This window comes from Ursus americanus, chromosome X (assembly GCF_024610735.1).
Source record: "Ursus americanus isolate L20-20 chromosome X, mUrsAme1.1.p, whole genome shotgun sequence".
Taxonomy (NCBI): domain Eukaryota; kingdom Metazoa; phylum Chordata; class Mammalia; order Carnivora; family Ursidae; genus Ursus; species Ursus americanus.
In genome coordinates this window covers 68,875,780-68,893,265 of record NC_142164.1, presented here as the reverse complement: position 1 = coordinate 68,893,265, position 17,486 = coordinate 68,875,780, and positions in this window count along the sequence as shown.

Here is a 17,486-nt window from a genome sequence, read left to right as displayed (position 1 = left end):
GTACTCTTTCTAAAGTGCTTTTTAGCACCATTGTCTGCCTGCCAAGCCCTAGTCTTTCTTTAATTTTTCAGACTTTAGTGTATATCTCATTTCCTCTGAAAATCTTTTCCTTACCTAGTGTCCCTTCTTCCCAACATAGATGTATTTATGAATGGTATACCTGTTTGTCTTTGTGGTTATCATTCTGTATTGTAATTTATTCAATTAATGTTTGCTTTTCTTATTAGACAAAGAGATCCTTGATGGATTCTTCATCTCTAAGTCTCCGGGACAAGGCACAGTAAATATTTTTGAATTGAATGTTTATGCACTTTTCCAGAAGAGGAGGGTGTTTCTAAGATCTGAGGCCTAGTGTACTCTGCCCCAAGGTCTGGGAGGAAGACACCCATCCACTCTCAAAGACATTATTGGGTTAAAAACATCATGGCTGCCTTCAAATATTTAAATAGCTTCCTTATGAAGAATGAAAAAGATTTGATTAGTCTCTGTGGTTACAAAAGCCATATGTGTAAGCTATAGGGAGACAGATTTCAGTTTAAGAGAAATAAGAGCTATTAAGATTGCCAAAGGGAAAATAGGCTGCTCTGAGAAGTACTGAGTTTCCTGTGACTGGAGGTGTGTAAGCAGTAGCAGAGCAGCTACTTGAAAAAAAAAAACATTACAGAGAAGATTTAAACCATCCTATGGCAGGGTCAGACTGAATAGTCTTTAAGGTTCCTCTAGAATGCATTAATTAAGCAAGATGGAATGTAATACGACTGAAACATATTCTCCTCTTAAACTTTTTCCTCCTTTAGTTGTCTCTATCTCTGTTAATTTACTATCACCCTTATAAGCAACCCAAGCTCAAAAACGCAGAATCATATATCCCTCTATAACCGTCCCAGTTTTTTTTCAGTTACCAAATTTTATAGATTCTACGTTTACATCATCATATCATCTCTTGAATCCATTTGCTCCACCCACATTGACCTTGCTTTAATTCAGATGTTCTTTACCTCTCCCTTGGATCATTGCAATAGCCTTCTTCTAACTCCTAGCCACAGCTATCATAATAATAATCTAAAATATCATTCTAATCATATTACTCCCATGTTCAAAGTCTTTCAACACACTACCATTAGGAAAAGAGCAAACAACTTGTCTTGCAATTCAGAGGTCCTCCAAAATCTAGTAGTAACCTACCTGCCCAGCTTCATCTCCCTCTACTTCTTTGCGCGATAACACTGCTCCAATCAATAATATTGAACACTCCCAGAACAAGCCCTGTTGTTCCCTCCCCTTCCCCCATCTCTTACTGTCTAAGTCGTACATCTATCTTCAAGGACTAACTAAAATTATATCTCTTCTATAAGGTTCATCATAAATCCTCCCTTTCTCCATTAGTTTATAGAGGATTTGTTTTCTTCTATAAACTCCAATAGTAATTTTAAAAGATTTTGTTTATTTGAGAGAGAGAGAGCGCACAGAGGGACAGTGAGAGGGAGAAACAGACTCCCTACTGAGTGGAGAGTGGAACCCCCATGTGAGGTTCAATCCCAGGACCCTGAGATCTTGACCCAAGCTGAAGGTAGACATTTAACTGACTGAGCTACCCAGGTGCCCCTACAATAGTATTTTTGATTAATGTTTGCAAGATGCATCATTTTTAGATTTTTTTTAATTTCAACATATATTTGTTTATATTTAAAAGAGAGTTTCTTATAGACAGCATACATTTGGGTTTGCTATTTTTTTTAAGATTTTATTTATTCATTTGAGAGAGAGAGGGAGAGCCTGAAAGAGAGAGAGATCATGATCAAAAGGGGAGGGGCAGAGGGAGAAGCAGACCCCCCACTGAGCAGAGACCTCAATCTCAGGACCCTGGGCCCATGACCTGAACTAAAGGCAGATGCCCAACTGACTGAGTCACCCGGGCACCCTGGGTTCCCTTTAAAAAAAAATCCTGTCTAACAACTTCTACTTAGCCAGAGTAATTTATTTGTATTTTTAAATGATTCTTATGACTGTCTAGCTTGTATAGTAACAATACAAACAGTTAAAATTTGTGAATGTTTATTTTGTGTTAGCTACTATTCTGAATATTTTACATATATTTTTAAAATATTATTTATTTGAGAGAGAGAGAGACAGTGTGAGTGGGGGGAAGGGCAGAGGGGGAGAATCTCAAGCAGACTCCCTGCTGAGCATGGAGCCTGACTCAGGGCTCAATCCCAGGGCCCATAAGATCATGACATGAACTGAAACCAAGAGTTGGATGTCCAACCAACTGAGCTACCCAGGTGCCATATATATATTTTTTATTATATCCCTACAACCACCTTAGGAGGTAGGTACTATTATCTCCATTTTATAGGTAAAGAACTCAAGGCTTAGGAACTTGCAATATTAAGTATTTTGCCCAGTTATACACAGAACAGTCAAGTGATTTTCCCAATAAAGCACACCTGTGGAGGAAAAGAACCTGCTAGGCCTAGACGTGTTACTTTTGCTTGTGTCATGCTCCCTGTCTGGACTACAGTGCCTGTGTATAAGCCAATCTGTACTTTATTTCAATCCTACCTCAGAAATCCTCATACCATGGCTTGAAGCTGAGACCAGGAGGGGAAGATTTGAGTCTGACTTTCCTGTGGATGATGGGCAGAAAGAAGGCAGAAATATCAGAGAAGGTCATGATTTGAGATTGGGCTTTCTACTGTAGCTTAAAAGGCAAACAGAACTCATGTCTTGGCTCTTTTTCTTCCTGGCTGTGTAAGCTTTGGCTTCATATCTGCTGAGACTTAGTATTTAAGCTGGAATGTTTAAGTGGATTTTTTTTTAATTCACAGACCTGGGGCACCTGAATGACTTAGTTGGTTGAGCATCTGACTATATTGGCTCAGGTCTAGATCCCACAGTTGTGAGTTTGAGCTCCACATTGGGAAGAATGCTTAAAAACATTCAAAGACTTGTTAAGAGAAATCTGTCACTTTGTGTCTATAGCTGTATGAGAATCTACATCACTTCTGGTACTACATCTGACCTGCTGTGCAGCCTTGAGCAAGCCCCTTCCTTTCTGGACATCACTGTCCATACCAGTGACATGAAGATGATCAACTGGATAGTCTCCATAAGGCCCTTACACTCTGATACTTTGTGAGGGGTAAAAACAGGATAAGACAGGTGATTGTTTTCCACAAAGCAGCCAGTGGGCAGTTTGGGAGGCTTCCATCATGGTTGTTTCCTTCCTTGGTCTGATAGGGAATAAAGAGTGTCCTTAATCATCATTATTATCATCATGGTCACAAAGAAATATTTTCTGTGGCCTACTGTGTGTGAGTTATGATTAGGAAGATTCATATTTGGTAACGATATATGTATAACAACAACTTAATAATTGGTTGCAATTATACAACTCATGAAACTGTACAAAGTATCTACACCTATTAATTTCATTTATTCCCATAGCAGTTTGTTTAGATGATACCTATTCTTAACCCCATTTTGCAAATGAGCAAACTAAGTTTGAAGTGATTTGATAATTTTCCCAAAACCAGACAACATTGGCTGTGATATAACTTCACTTATTAAAGTGAAGTGGCCAAAACCAGCACCCAAATCTATCTTAATCCAAATCATTTTACTATTTCATAGTTTCCTTTTAAAATAACTGACATACAATAATTGCCATGATCAACAATTTATAAAGAGATTTTATATCTATTAAATAGATTCATTGAGTAGAATGCTCTTTCTACCCTAAAGAAACTTGTAGTGTAGTTGGAGAAGCAAGACATAAACATACTGATGAAAAGTACCAAATGAATTGTACACAGTGAGAGTAGAGGGAAGGGAAAGAGCCCTGGAAGGACACAAGTCAAGCATTCCTTTGAAAAAGCAGGATTTTTATTGGGCTTTGTAGAAGGGCTGGGTAGGATGAAAGAAAGGCGGTAAGCCTTCCAAACAGGAAGAAAAATGTGATGTAGAGGAAAAAGATGCCCAAGGCATGTTTAAGAAATGAGTAAATAAGTTTAATTGAGGCCAGATGATTTGGTAGGGAAACATTTAAACATTTGGGTAAGTCAAAGTGTTGGAAGGCCTGGAATGACAGGTTATTTAACTCCCATGAGACCCTAGTATTCAATTATTCTGTGAGGAAGACTGAGAAATGGTCATGCAAATTGCCAGAAATGACATGTCCATGGGAGAGCTAAGACTTGACTTTGACTTTCTTCTTCACAGCATGTAGTCTTTCCAACCAAATGCAGGGTCCACAGTCTTGCCTATTTCAGAGACAGCAGCAAGCAATGATTTTTACCAAACCAAATGTGTGGAGATTTTTTTTTTTTTTACCAATGTTCTTCAAAGCACCTGGTGAGTAATCCTTTTCCCTTCTTTGGAGGAATTAAGAGGTTGTGTGTCAGCATCACCTTCCCAGCTCTTCCTCATATCAAGATACTTCCTGATTCCATCTTCAGCACTACCCAGATTCAGTAAGGACTTGGGAGTTCCTCAAGAAAATAAGAACCAGGCTATGACAAATGGACAGATTTGGTGTCACCTGTAATAAGACAAATCAAAGCACTTTCTCCTTTTTTCAAGGCCATATTTTACCTTGATGGTTTTTTCAAATTTTAAAATAAATGTCACTTTGAAAAATGACAGTAACCTCTTTGCCTATAGTTGAATCACTCTTGAAGTTCCAGGAATCATCTTTGTTTGTTGCCTCCCTTGCTTTCGCTCGTAGCTGCCTGGTGCCTTTTTTCTCTTCTTGTTCCTTTACCTCTCTTAGTCTCCAGATTCCCAGAAGTTCATCCACTAATGCCCTCTTTGTTAGCAAACCATAGCCACTAATAAATCACTGGAATTTGGGGTTCAACACTATCAGAAATTTTATCTTAACTGTAGGGCTTGTGTGTATGTCTGGCTACTGATTGACTGAAAAATATCTTTCCTAACCACTAATTGAAGTTTCAGAATGAACAAATTAAAATGGCCTCACGGAATCTGTCCTTAACTTGGAGAGGAACCAAAGAACCAAACTGTTCTTCTGACATGGATGAAAGGACCCATCTCAAAAATATCTGAACCCACTCGAAATTTCAAAAGAACATGAGCTCAGGGCTCAAGCCCTGGGAGATGTCTTCTGCAGAGGCAGCTGGAGAGCTACAGGGAAAATACAAAATTCTTGTCCATTTTCATCTAATCCCACGCAGATCTAATCTCATCCTTCAAGAAACACATCGTTTAATAAATACTGTGTAAATAAAAGGGGGAAGAAAGCACCTCAAACACAATTTGTGTTTTATTTTTAGCTCAATTAACTTCCATAGAGATTAACTAGGCAGTGGCTTCAGGGCTTACCTGGAGAAAAGCTCAAGGGCATTTGGGCCTCCTCAGCCCAAGCCCCTGGTCTTGAAGTGGTTTTGGGCTCAGAGTACCAGAAGTCTGACAGCTTTGAACTGACTAGTGTAAGTCAAGTATAATTTTTGCATATTGAAAATTAATTTTTAGACAAAAATAACTTTTAAAAATTATAATTATATCCACCATTATCCTTCTGAACATTCCTTTAGTTATATTTGTGAAATTGAGCAAGTCACATGCCTTTTCTTTTTTCTTTTTTTTTCATATGGTTTCACTCATTTATGGAACATAAGAAGTAGGAAGATCAGGGGCGCCTGGGTGGCACAGTGGTTAAGCGTCTGCCTTCGGCTCAGGGCGTGATCCCAGCGTTCTGGGATCGAGCCCCACATCAGGCTCCTCCGCTATGAGCCTGCTTCTTCCTCTCCCACTCCCCCTGCTTGTGTTCCCTCTCTCGCTGGCTGTCTCTATCTCTGTCAAATAAATAAATAAAATCTTTAAAAAAAAAAAGAAGTAGGAAGATCAGTAGGAGGAGAAAGGGAAGAAGAAAGGGGGGATAAACAGAAGGGGGAATGAACCATGAAAGACTATGGACTCTGGGAAACAAACTAAGGACATCAGGGGGGGTGGGGAATGGGATAGGCTGGTGATGAGTATTAAGGAGGGCACGTATTGCATGGTGCACTGGGTGTTATATGCAAGTAATGAATCATGGAACTTTACATCAAAAACTAGGGGTGTACTGTATGGTGACTAACATAATATAATAAAAATATTATTGTTAAAAAAATGAAACCTCCCTTTCCTTACTTCCTTACTTCCCCCAACTCCAGAGTATATAATCAGCCACTCTTCAGGACCCCTGTGCAGCAGCTCTTTCTGCCCCTGGGTCCTGCGTGCTTTAATAAACCACCATTTTGCACACACACACACACACAAAAGTCGCATGCCCTTTCTAGGCCTCAGTTATCCTTTATATAAAATGACAGAAAAAAAGGGTGGATTAAATCAGTGGTTCTCAGATTTCATGGTATATCAGAATTACTGGAGGAACATGTTAAAAATATACATGTCTAAACATCAGCCATATTGGTTCTGATTTATTAGGCCTAGGGTATAGCTCTGGGAGCTAAATGTTTTATAAGCTTCTCAGGTGATTCTTATGGACACAATGAGCTCAATGCTCTCTAAACTTCCATTTCTATCTTCCATTCCTATCTAAAAATCAAGAAATTGTTATCTCCTGAAGAAATTCTGGCATACAAATGTGCCATTCAGTTCACTAAGAGCCTGAGGCACATTATTTAGTACATTGAAAGTGGCCAGAGCTCTAAAAGTCTTAGCTAATGATAAGGAATGTGACTAAAACAGGAAAAAGATCCATAAAACTCAGGAATAAAATGCAGGGCTGGTCATGTGAGAAAAATCAGGGATACTATTGTCTAGAGCTCTTCTTCAATACGATCTTCCATTTTGAACAATATTCAATATCACTGACTTAGAAGTAGAATATGTAGCATTTTCAATATATGTAAAAGGATTTAGATAAAAGTCACCCAGTAAGACAGAAAGAAGGCTTGGATTAGAGTATTTCAAATGTCTCAGTTATGGCTCCTAAGTGATGAGAGATCTACACTCTCCGACTACCACACATCCCAGGATGCCTGATAGTATGCCCCATTCTAAACCCCATCAAGAATTCTTAAAATCGAGTGTGGTGCATAAAGTGTGCTTGTGCAAGCATAATAGACCCCAGACTTCTTCTCTTGTCCAGAGTGTTCTAGCCAACACAGTTTGTCTCCATGGCAACCCTGCTTTGGCTCAGCTTGAAGATTAAGACGACTTCATTGCATTGCTAAGGGGAGGTGAGATTTACTGAATGGAGAAGGTTCTTAATTCAAACAGCAACAGAGTCAACAAGCAGCCATGTTTGTTCCTGTTATGAAGGACATCCTTATAGCCTACAGAACTCATGTTGTAAGCAGGCCCCACAGGGTGCCTATGGCTTTCCTCCTCCCTACTTCCCCAATATTTACTACCTGAGTGTTATAGAGGCTTGAACTTTTAAAGACCCAACAAAACCACCCACGTCATTCCATGGGCAAACTTTAGGTTGCCCCATGTGACAGAACATTTAGATACACAGTAACCTTTATTACATGCAAGGTGGATTGTCCTGGTCAAGAGCAGCCCTCAATGATAGAAATTGGTCCAATGAATGGAAATCAGAGGAAGGCAGATTTGGGGGAATGTATGCAACATTTACTGAGTGTTCACTATATGCCAACCCCTATAGAAGGTACTTTTTAAATTTGTTACCTTGTTTAATCCTTGTGACTTTATAAGAAATGTATTAACCAGCCATTTGAAAGAAGAAAAAAAAAAAGACCCAACATTGCTATTGGAAGAGTTGAAGTAATTGACAATAGGTCAATCAACAGGCAAGGAGCAGAAACAGAAATCAAACCCAGACTTCTGAGTACACAGGTTTTCTTTTATGTTTTGTTCTAAAATATTATAGTCATATTTAAATGTATGTCCCATTTTTTGTTTGTATCAGACATGAATTTTAAGTCAAGATTCACAAGTCTTTTTAAAGTTCCTTTTTATATTTTAATTTTAATTTTTTGAGCATCAGTATGAACTCATAAAATTTTATGTATCTGAGAACCTTTACAACTATTGAGCACCATGTTTGCTTGTTTACAATGGGTCTTTGTTAGATATGTAGAGGTGAATGTTCAGATGGTGTTCTGGAATGAAGACTTTGAAGTACTAAGGAACCAAATTACCTTGGCATAATCTTATGAAGCCTTGCCATCACGAGAGGGGTTGAGTTACATGTCTTCAGAGATGATTATTATATTTGACCAGAGGAAGGAGAGTTCTTCCACTCTAGGGGCAAAGTAAACTTAAGTAAGTTCCTGTTTGGAGAAGGATAATATATTCAAAATTATTTTATCAGTGCAAAGTGACCTAGCATCTTGGAGTAAGTGACCTTGCCTGAACTATTTTCATTTATCCTTCCAAATAAAAAACATGTCCACACAAAAACCTGTATATAAATGTTCATAATACTCCTAACCTAGAAGCAAACTGTATTCACTTTCTTTTTTTTAATGTTATTTTATTATATTATGTTAGTCACCATACAGTACATCCCTGGTTTTTTATGTAAAATTCGATGATTCATTAGTTGCGAATAACACCCAGTGCACCATGCAATACATGCCCTCCTTAATACCCATCACCTCAGCCTATCCCATTCCCAATCTGTCCTCCCCTCTGAAGCCCTCAGTTTGTTTCTCAGAGTCCATAGTCTCTCATGCTTCGTTTTCCCTTCTGATTACCCCCCCTTCGTTATCCCTTTCTTCTCCTACCGATCATCCTAGTTTTTATGTTCCATAGATGAGAGCAACCATATGATAATTGCCTTTCTCTGCATGACTTATTTCACTTAACATTATCTCCTCCAGTGCCATCCATGTTGAGGTAAATATTGAGAAATCATTCTTTTTGATAGCTGAGTAATATTCTATTGTATATATGGACCACAGTTCTTAACCCAGTCATCTGTTGAAGGGCATCTCGGCTCCTTCCATGATTTCACTATTGTGGACAATGCTGCTATGAACATTGGGGTGCATATGGCCTTTCTCTTCACTACATCTGTATCTTTGGGGTAAATACCCAGTAGTGCAATGGCTGGATGATACGGTAGCTCAATATTTAACTTTTAAGGGACCTCCACACTATTTTCCAGAGTGGCTGTACCAACTTGCATTCCCACCAACAATGTGGAGGGATCCCCTTTCTCCACATCCTCTCCAACAATTATTGTTTCTTGTGCCTTGTCAATTTTTGCCATTCTAACTGGCGTAAGGTGGTATCTTAGTGAGGTTTTGATTTGAATTTCCCTGATGACTAATGATTTTGAACATTTTTTCATGTGTCTGTTAGCCATTTGTATGTCTTCATTGGAAAAGTGTCTGTTCATATCTTCTGCCCATTTTATGATTTGTTTGTTTCTCGTGTAGAGTTTGAGAAGTCCTTTGTAGATCTTGGATACCAGTCTTTTTTTTTTTTAATTTAATGTTTTTTTTTATTATGTTAGTCACCATACAGTACATCCCTAGCTTCTGATGTAAAGTTCGAAGATTCATTAGTTGCATATAACACCCAGTGCACCATGCAATACATGCCCTCCTTACTACCCATTACCAGTCTATCCCATTCCCCCACCCCCCTCCCCTCTGAAGCCCTCAGTTTGTTTCTCAGAGTCCATAGTCTCTCATGCTTCATTCACGCTTCTGATTACCCCTCCTTTCTTTATCCCTTTCTTCCCCTACCGATACCAGTCTTTTATCTGTAGTATCATTTGCAAATATCTTCTCCCATTCCGTGGGCTCCCTCTTAGTTTTTTTGACTGTTTCCTTGGCTGTGCAGAAGATTTTTATCTTGATGAAGTCCCACAGGTTCATTTTCTCTTTTGTTTCTCTTGCTTTTGGAGATGTGTCATGAAAAAGGCTGCTGTGGCCGATGTCCTAGAGGTTGCTGCCTATGCTCTCCTCTAGGATTTTGATAGATTCCTGTCTCACATCGAGGTCTTTCATCCATTTGGAGTTTATTTTTGTGTATGGTGTGAGAGAGTGGTCAAGTTTCATTCTTTTGCATGTAGCTGTCCAATTTTCCCAGCACCATTTATTGATGAGACTGTCTTTTTTCCCCTGGATGTTTTTTCCTGCTTTATCGAAGATTAGCTGCCCAAAGAGCCGAGGGTCCATTTCTGGGTTCTCTATTCTCTTCATTTCGTCTATGTGTCTGTTTTTGTGCCAGTACCATGCTGTCTTTGTGATCACAGCTTTGTAGTACAGCTTGAAATCCAGCATTGTGATGCCCCCAGCTTTGTTTTTCCTTTTCAACAATTCCTTGGTAATTCGGGGCCTTTTCTGGTTCCACACAAATTTAAGGGCTGTTCCAGTTCTTTGAAAAATGTCATTGGTATTTTGATCGGGATGGCATTGAAGGTGTAGATTGCGCTGGGTAGCATGGAGATTTTAACTATGTTAATTCTTCCGATCCATGAGCACGGAATATTTTTCCATCTTTTTGTGTCTTATTCAATTTCTTTTAAGAGTGATTTGTAGTTTCTAGAATATAGTTCCTTTACCTCTCTGGTTAAGTTAATTACACGGTAACATATGATTTTTGGTGCTGTTGTAAATGGAATGGATTCCCTAATTTCTCTTTCTTCAGTCTCATTGTCCGTGTATAGAAATGCAACTGATTTCTGAGCATTGATTTTGTATCCCGCCACATTACTGAATTGCTCTATAACTTCTAGTAGTTTGGGGGTGGATTCTTTTGGGTTTTAAATATAGAGTATCATGTCATCTGCGAAGAGAGACAGTTTGACTTCGTCTTTGCTGATTTGGATACCTTTTATCCCTTTTTGTTGTCTGATTGCTGTTGCAAGGACTTCTAGTATTATGTTGAATGATAATGGCGAGAGTGGGCATCCTTGTTATGTTCCTGATCTTAAGGGAAAGGGTTCCAGCTTTTCCCCATAGAGAATGATATTAGCTCTAGGCTTTTCATAGATGCTTTTTTTATGAGATTGAGGAATGTACCCTCTGTCCCTACACTCTGAAGCGTTTTAATCAGGAAAGGATGCTGTATTTTGTCAAATGCTTTTTCTGCATCTATTGAGAGGATCATATGATTTTTGGCTTTTTTCTTGTTGATAAAATCTATGACACTGACAGATTTGCGAATGTTGAACCACCCTTGCATCCCAAGGATGAATCCCACTTGGTCATGATGGATAATCCTTTTAATGTAGTGTTGGATTCCATTAGCAAGGATCTTGTTGAGGATTTTGGCGTCCATATTCGTTAGGGACATCGGTCTGTAATTCTCCTTTTTGATGGGGTCTTTTTCTGGTTTGGGGATCAAGGCAATATTGGCCTCATAGAATGAGTTTGGTAGCTTTCCTTCTGTTTCTATTTTTTGAAATAGCTTTAGAAGAATAGCTATTATTTCTTCTTTGAATGTTTGGTAGAATTCCCCAGGAAAACCATACCGCCTTGTGGTTTTGTTTTTTGGAAGGTATTCATTTATTTATTTTTTATATTTTTTTATTATATTATGTTAGTCACCATACAGTACATCCCTGATTCCCGATGCAAAGTTCAATGATCCATCAGTTGTGTATAACACCCAGTGCACCATGCAATATGTGGTCTCCTCACCAGCCCATCCCATTCCCCCAGCCCCTCCCCTCTGAAGCCCTCAGTTTGTTTCTCAAAGTCTGTAGTCTCTCATGTCTCATTCCCCCTTCTGATTACCCCCCTTTCTTTATCCCTTTTTTGTCCTACTGATCTTCCTAGTTCTTATGTTCCATAGGTGAGTCAAACCATGTGATAATTTTCTTTCTCTGCTTGACTTATTTAACTTAGCATCACTGTTTGATCTCTTCATAATTAATTGGTCTGTTCAAAAAATCAATTTCTTCCTGTTTCAGTCTTGGTAGTTTATAGGTTTCCAGGAAGGCCTCGATCTCTTCCAAATTGCTTAATTTATTGACAAAAAGCTGTTGATATAAGTTTCTAATAATCCTTCCAATTTCATTGGTGTTGGTTGTGACCTCTCCCTTTTCATTCATAATTTTATTAATTTGGGTCCTTTCTCTGTTCTTTTGGATAGTCTTGCCAGTGGTTTGTCAATTTTATTTATTCTTTCAAAGAACCAGCTTCTAGTTCTGTTGATCTGCTCTACTGTGCTCCTGGTTTCTAATTCATTGATCTCTGCTCTAATCTTCATCAACTGCTCTCTTGTGCATGGATTATGCCTGTTCTTCTGCTGCTGTTCCAGCCTCTTGAGGTGAGAATATAAAAATTGCATTTTAGATATTTGTATTCTTTTGAATGAGGCTTGGATGGCTATGTATTTTCCCCTTAGGACTGCCTTTGCAGCGTCCCATGGGTTTTGGACTGTTGTGTTTTCATTCTCGTTGGTCTCCATAAATTTTTTAAATTGATTTTTGATTTCCTGGTTTGTCGAATCATTCTTGAGCAGGATGGTTCTTAGTCTCCAAGTGTTTGAGTTTCTTCCAAATTTTTCCTTGTGGTTGAGTTACAGTTTCAAAGCACTGTGGTCTGAGAATATGCAGGGAATAATTTCGGTCTTTTAGTATTGGTTGAGACCTGTTTTGTGACCCAGAACATGGTTTATTCTTGAGAATGTTCCATGGGCATTAGAATAGAATGAGTATTCTTTGGTTCTGGGGTGTAGTGTTCTATATATATCTATGAGGTCCAACTCATCTAGCATGGCATTCAAAGCTCTTGTTTCTTAGTTGATTTCCTGCTTAGGTGATCTGTCTATTTCTGATAGTGGAGTGTTGAGGTCTCCTACTATTAACATATTTTTATCTATATGTCTCTTTATTCTGGTTAAGAGTTGGCTTGTGTATCTTGCTGCTCCCCTGTTGGGGGCATAGATATTTATAATTGTCATATCCACTTGTTGGATACATCCTTTAAGAATAATATAGTGTCCTTCTGCATGTCTAACTACAGTCTTTAGTTTAAAATCCAATCTATCTGATTTAAGAATTGCTACCCCAGCTTTCTTTTGAGGTCCATTGGCATGAAGGATGGTCTTTCATCCCTTTACTTTCAGTCTGGATGTATTAGGTTCAAAATGAGTCTCTTGTAGACAGCAAATGGATGGGTCATGTCTTTTTAACCCTGTGGCGTTTATGGGAGCATTTAGGCCATTTACATTGAGACTGATTATTGAGAGATATGATTTTAATGATGCCATGTTGCCTATAAAGTCTTTGTTTCTATAGATTGTGACTTTCTGTTCTATATCACTCTTGGGGCCTTTTGGCTTTTATAGAACCCTTCCTTAATATCTCTTGAGGCCTGGTTTTGTGGTTATGAAATTGGTCAGTGACTGGCGATTCTGGAAGTCTTTATCTCTCCATCAGTTCTGAATGACAGCCTTGCTGGATAAAGGATCCTTGGCTGCATGTTTTTCTCTGAAAGAGCTTTAAAAATGCCCCCCCCAATCCTTTCTTTCATTCCAGGTCTGTGTGGACAGCTCTGACGTTATTCTGATACCTTTGCCTTGGTACGTGAGAAATTTCTTTGCCCTGGCCGCTTTCAATACTGTATCCTTGGATCTAATATTTGCGAATTGCACTATGACGTGACATGGCATAGGTTTGTCATGATTGAGCTTGGGAGGGTTCCTTTCTGCCTCTTGGACATGAATGCTTTCCTTTGCTAGATTAGGGAAGATTTCAGCTACAATTTGTTCAAATATCTCTTCTAGACCTCTGTTTTTCTCCACCCCCTCAGGGATGCGGATGATTCTGACATTGGAACGTTTCATTGTGTCAGTAATCTCCCGTAACCTACATTCTTGATATTGGATTTTTTGAGCCAAGTTTCTTTTTTAGCTTTCTTTTCTACTAACCCATCCTCCAATTCACAGATACGTTCTTCTGCCTCATTCACCCTGGCCGTCAGAGCCTCTACTTTTGACTGCATTTGATTCATAGAATTTTTAATTTCTGCCAGATTCGCTCTCATTTCTGCCCTTAGAGATTCTATATTCTCATTTACATTTTTGTTAATACTTTTTTCAACTCTACACATCATCTTGACCATTGTTACTCTGAACTCCATTTCTCATAATTTGGTTATATCCATATCCATTAGTTCTGTGGCAGAGGCCACAGACTCATTGTCTTTTCTTTGCTGGGGGTGATTTCTCCTTCTCATCATTCTGATGAGGAGAAGTTGCGGGGTTGTCCGAGCCCAAATTATTGGCCAGGACCCAGGCAGTGTGCACTTGTTTTATAGGGACCTTAGGGATGTGGGCTTCTTGATTTTTCCGCCTCCCTTCTGGGGGAGGGGCCTGCCGCATGGATACTCAGGCAACCCTGTTTGGGTAGAGTCTCTGTGTCCCCTGTGAGGGGGGATGGGGTTGGGCACACTGTGAGCCGGTATTTCCAGGCTTTTGTTCTCTGGCGGCTTTCCCTGGCGGTTTGCTGTGCCTCTTCTGAGAGTCCGAGCAGCAGTAGCCGAATCTTAGCCTCTGTCTCAGAACAGAGGGATCGCAGACTCCATGGGTATTCTGGCCACTTTAACTCTTTCTGTTGGTGCTGCTCAACCCTGCAGCGTCTGGGATGTGTGCCCCACAGCCGGCTTCCCAGCCCTCACGTCTGGGCCGGCACATCTCTGTCTTTTGTGTTTCTAACACCACCAGTCACCCCGCCCCCATGCTCTGGAGCTCCATTTCAGTGTGGTTTGTGTGCACTCCGGAGCTCTGGTTTTCAGACTGGTCACGTGCGTTCCCCGGCTCACAGTCTCAGTCTGCTCTCTTGTGGGTGCCGACCCGGAGTCCGCCTGCTCCGCAGTGCAGGTGGCTACCGCTTCCCGGCACCTGAACACAAGGGCTCCCTCCCCCTTCTGTTTATCTTCCGATATCTGTGTGTGGCTTCATGGCTCCCCACTTCGTACCTCAATACTCATCGCTGGAGATGTTCATTTGTAGAGATCCAGATGTATCTTCCTGCATCTCAGACTGATTCCATGGATGTTCAGGATGGTCTGGTACCTATCCAACTTGACTCAGGGGACCAGCTGAAAAAGGGGACCCCTACTCCTCCGCCATCTTAACTCCTCCCTCTGTATTCACTTTCTAGGGCTGACGTAACAAATTGTCACAAACTGGGTGGCTTAAATTAACAGAAGCTTATTGTCTGGAAGTTCTAACTCCAAAATCAGCAGAATTTTTTTTCCCCCTGGAGGGCTCTGAGGGAGAATCTGTTCCATGTGTCTTCATAGAATCTGATGATTTGTTAGCTATCTTTGGTATTTCTTCACTTACAGATACATCACTGAAATCCTCTGACTCCATGTAGCATTTTCCCTGTGTCTTGTCACATAGTCTTCCATCTGTGCATATCTCTATGTGTCTAAATTTCTCTTTTGATAAGAGCACCAGTCATATTGTCTTATGGCACATGCTAATGATCTTATTTCAGCTATCTTTACCTTTGTAAAGATCCTATTTCCAAATAAAGTTACATCCTCATGTACTGGGAGTTAGAGCTCCAGCATACCTTTGGAGGACTCAAAGCAACCCATAACACAACCAAAATGTCCTACAACATGAGATGGTTAAACAAAATGTGGTGCATAGATACCATGAAATTCTTCTCAGTAACAAAAAGAGTGAACTATAAATTCATACAATTCAAATATATTTTAAATGTTTTATATGTGTGGAATAAAAAGCAAATACTACAGAACCCCATTATCCATGGTTTCACTTTCCACAGTTTCAGTTAAGCATAGCCAACCAAGATCCAAAAGAAGATGAATTTTCTGACATCACCAGCAGGTCAATAATAGCCTGACACCAAGTCACATCATCACAAGAAGAATAATGAGTGCAGTGGAATAAGATACTTTGAGAGAAAGATCACATTCACATAACTTTTATTATACTATGTTGTTATAATTGTTCTATTTTATTAGTAGTTACTGTTAATCCCTTACTCTGCCTAATTTATAAATTAAACTTATCATAGGTACGTATTATTGGAAAAAACATAGGATATATAGGGTTTGGTATTATCTAGGTTCAGGGATCCACTGGGTGTCTTGGAACATATACCCCATGGGTAAGGGGGGACTACTGTATTGGAAGGGCACAAACTGTGTGGTTCCGTTTATATAGCATTTTCAAAATGCAAAAATTATGAAGATGTAAAATAAAGTAGTGATTTCTGGGGCTTAGGGGTGGTGTATTAGAGGAGAGTAAGTGTGATTATAAAGAGGTAGCATCAGATAAATTTTTGTGATGATGGAACAGTTTTGTATCACAATTGCAATGATGACTACATGAACTTACTGATGTGATAAAATGGCATAGAACTATACACACACATTGTGCAAGTGTCAATTTCCTGGTTTTTGTGTTGTTCTGTAGTTATATAAAATATTATCATTTGGCGAAATGAGCGAAGGGTACATGGGGCCTCCCTGTAACTTCTTGTAAATGTATAATTATTTCAAATAGAAATTATAATTATCTCAAATTAGAAGATCTTCCTTCCTTTTATTTATTCTCTTTTTAAAACTCAAGTATAATTAACATACAGTGTTATATTAGTTTCAGGTGTACCATATAATGATTCAAAAATTCTGTACATTACTCAGTGCTCATAAAGGTGATTCACTCTTAATCACCTTTATCTATTTTACCCACCCTCCACCCACCCAACTCCCCTCTGGTAACCAGCAATTTGCTCTCTATATAATTTTTAAAGATTTATTTATTTATTTATTTTATATATATAGAGAGAAAGAGAGCCCAGGGGGGAGGAATAGAGGGAGAGAGGGACTTAAAAGGACTTCGTGCTGAGCACAGAGCCCAATGGGGGGCTTGATATTATGATCCTGAGATCATGACCTGGGCCAAAACCAAGAGTCAGAGGCTTAACCACCAGTTGCCCCTGTTCTCTGATTTTAAGAGGCTGTTTTTTGTCTCATTTTTCTTTCTTTCTTTTTTTTGTTATTTTGCTTTTTTTCTTAAATTCCACATACGTGTTAAATCTTATGGCATTTGTCTTTCTCTGACTTATTTAACTTAGCATTATACACTCTAGATTTATTCATGTTGTTGCAAATGGCAACATTTTATTCTTTTTTATGCCTAAGTAGTATTGTATTGTGTGCCTGTATATATATAGATCACATCTTCTTTATCCATTCATCTATTGATGGACACTTAGTTTGCTTCCATATCTTGGCTATTGTCAATAATGTTGCAATAAACATGGGGTGCATATGTCTTTTTGAATTAGTAGGGTTTTTTTTGGGGGGGAATCCCCAGTAGTGGAATTATTGGATCACAGGGTAATTCTATTTTTAATTTTTTTGCGGAGCCTCCACACTGTTTTCCACAGTGGCTGCACTTATTTGCATTCTCACCAACAGTGCAGAGAGGTTCCTTTTCATCCCCCAAATTCAAAGTGATTGTCTTTTCCCCAAAACAACAACAATAACAAAACAATCCTCTCAAAAAATTGGCACCTTATTATTTTTCTGTTAACCACC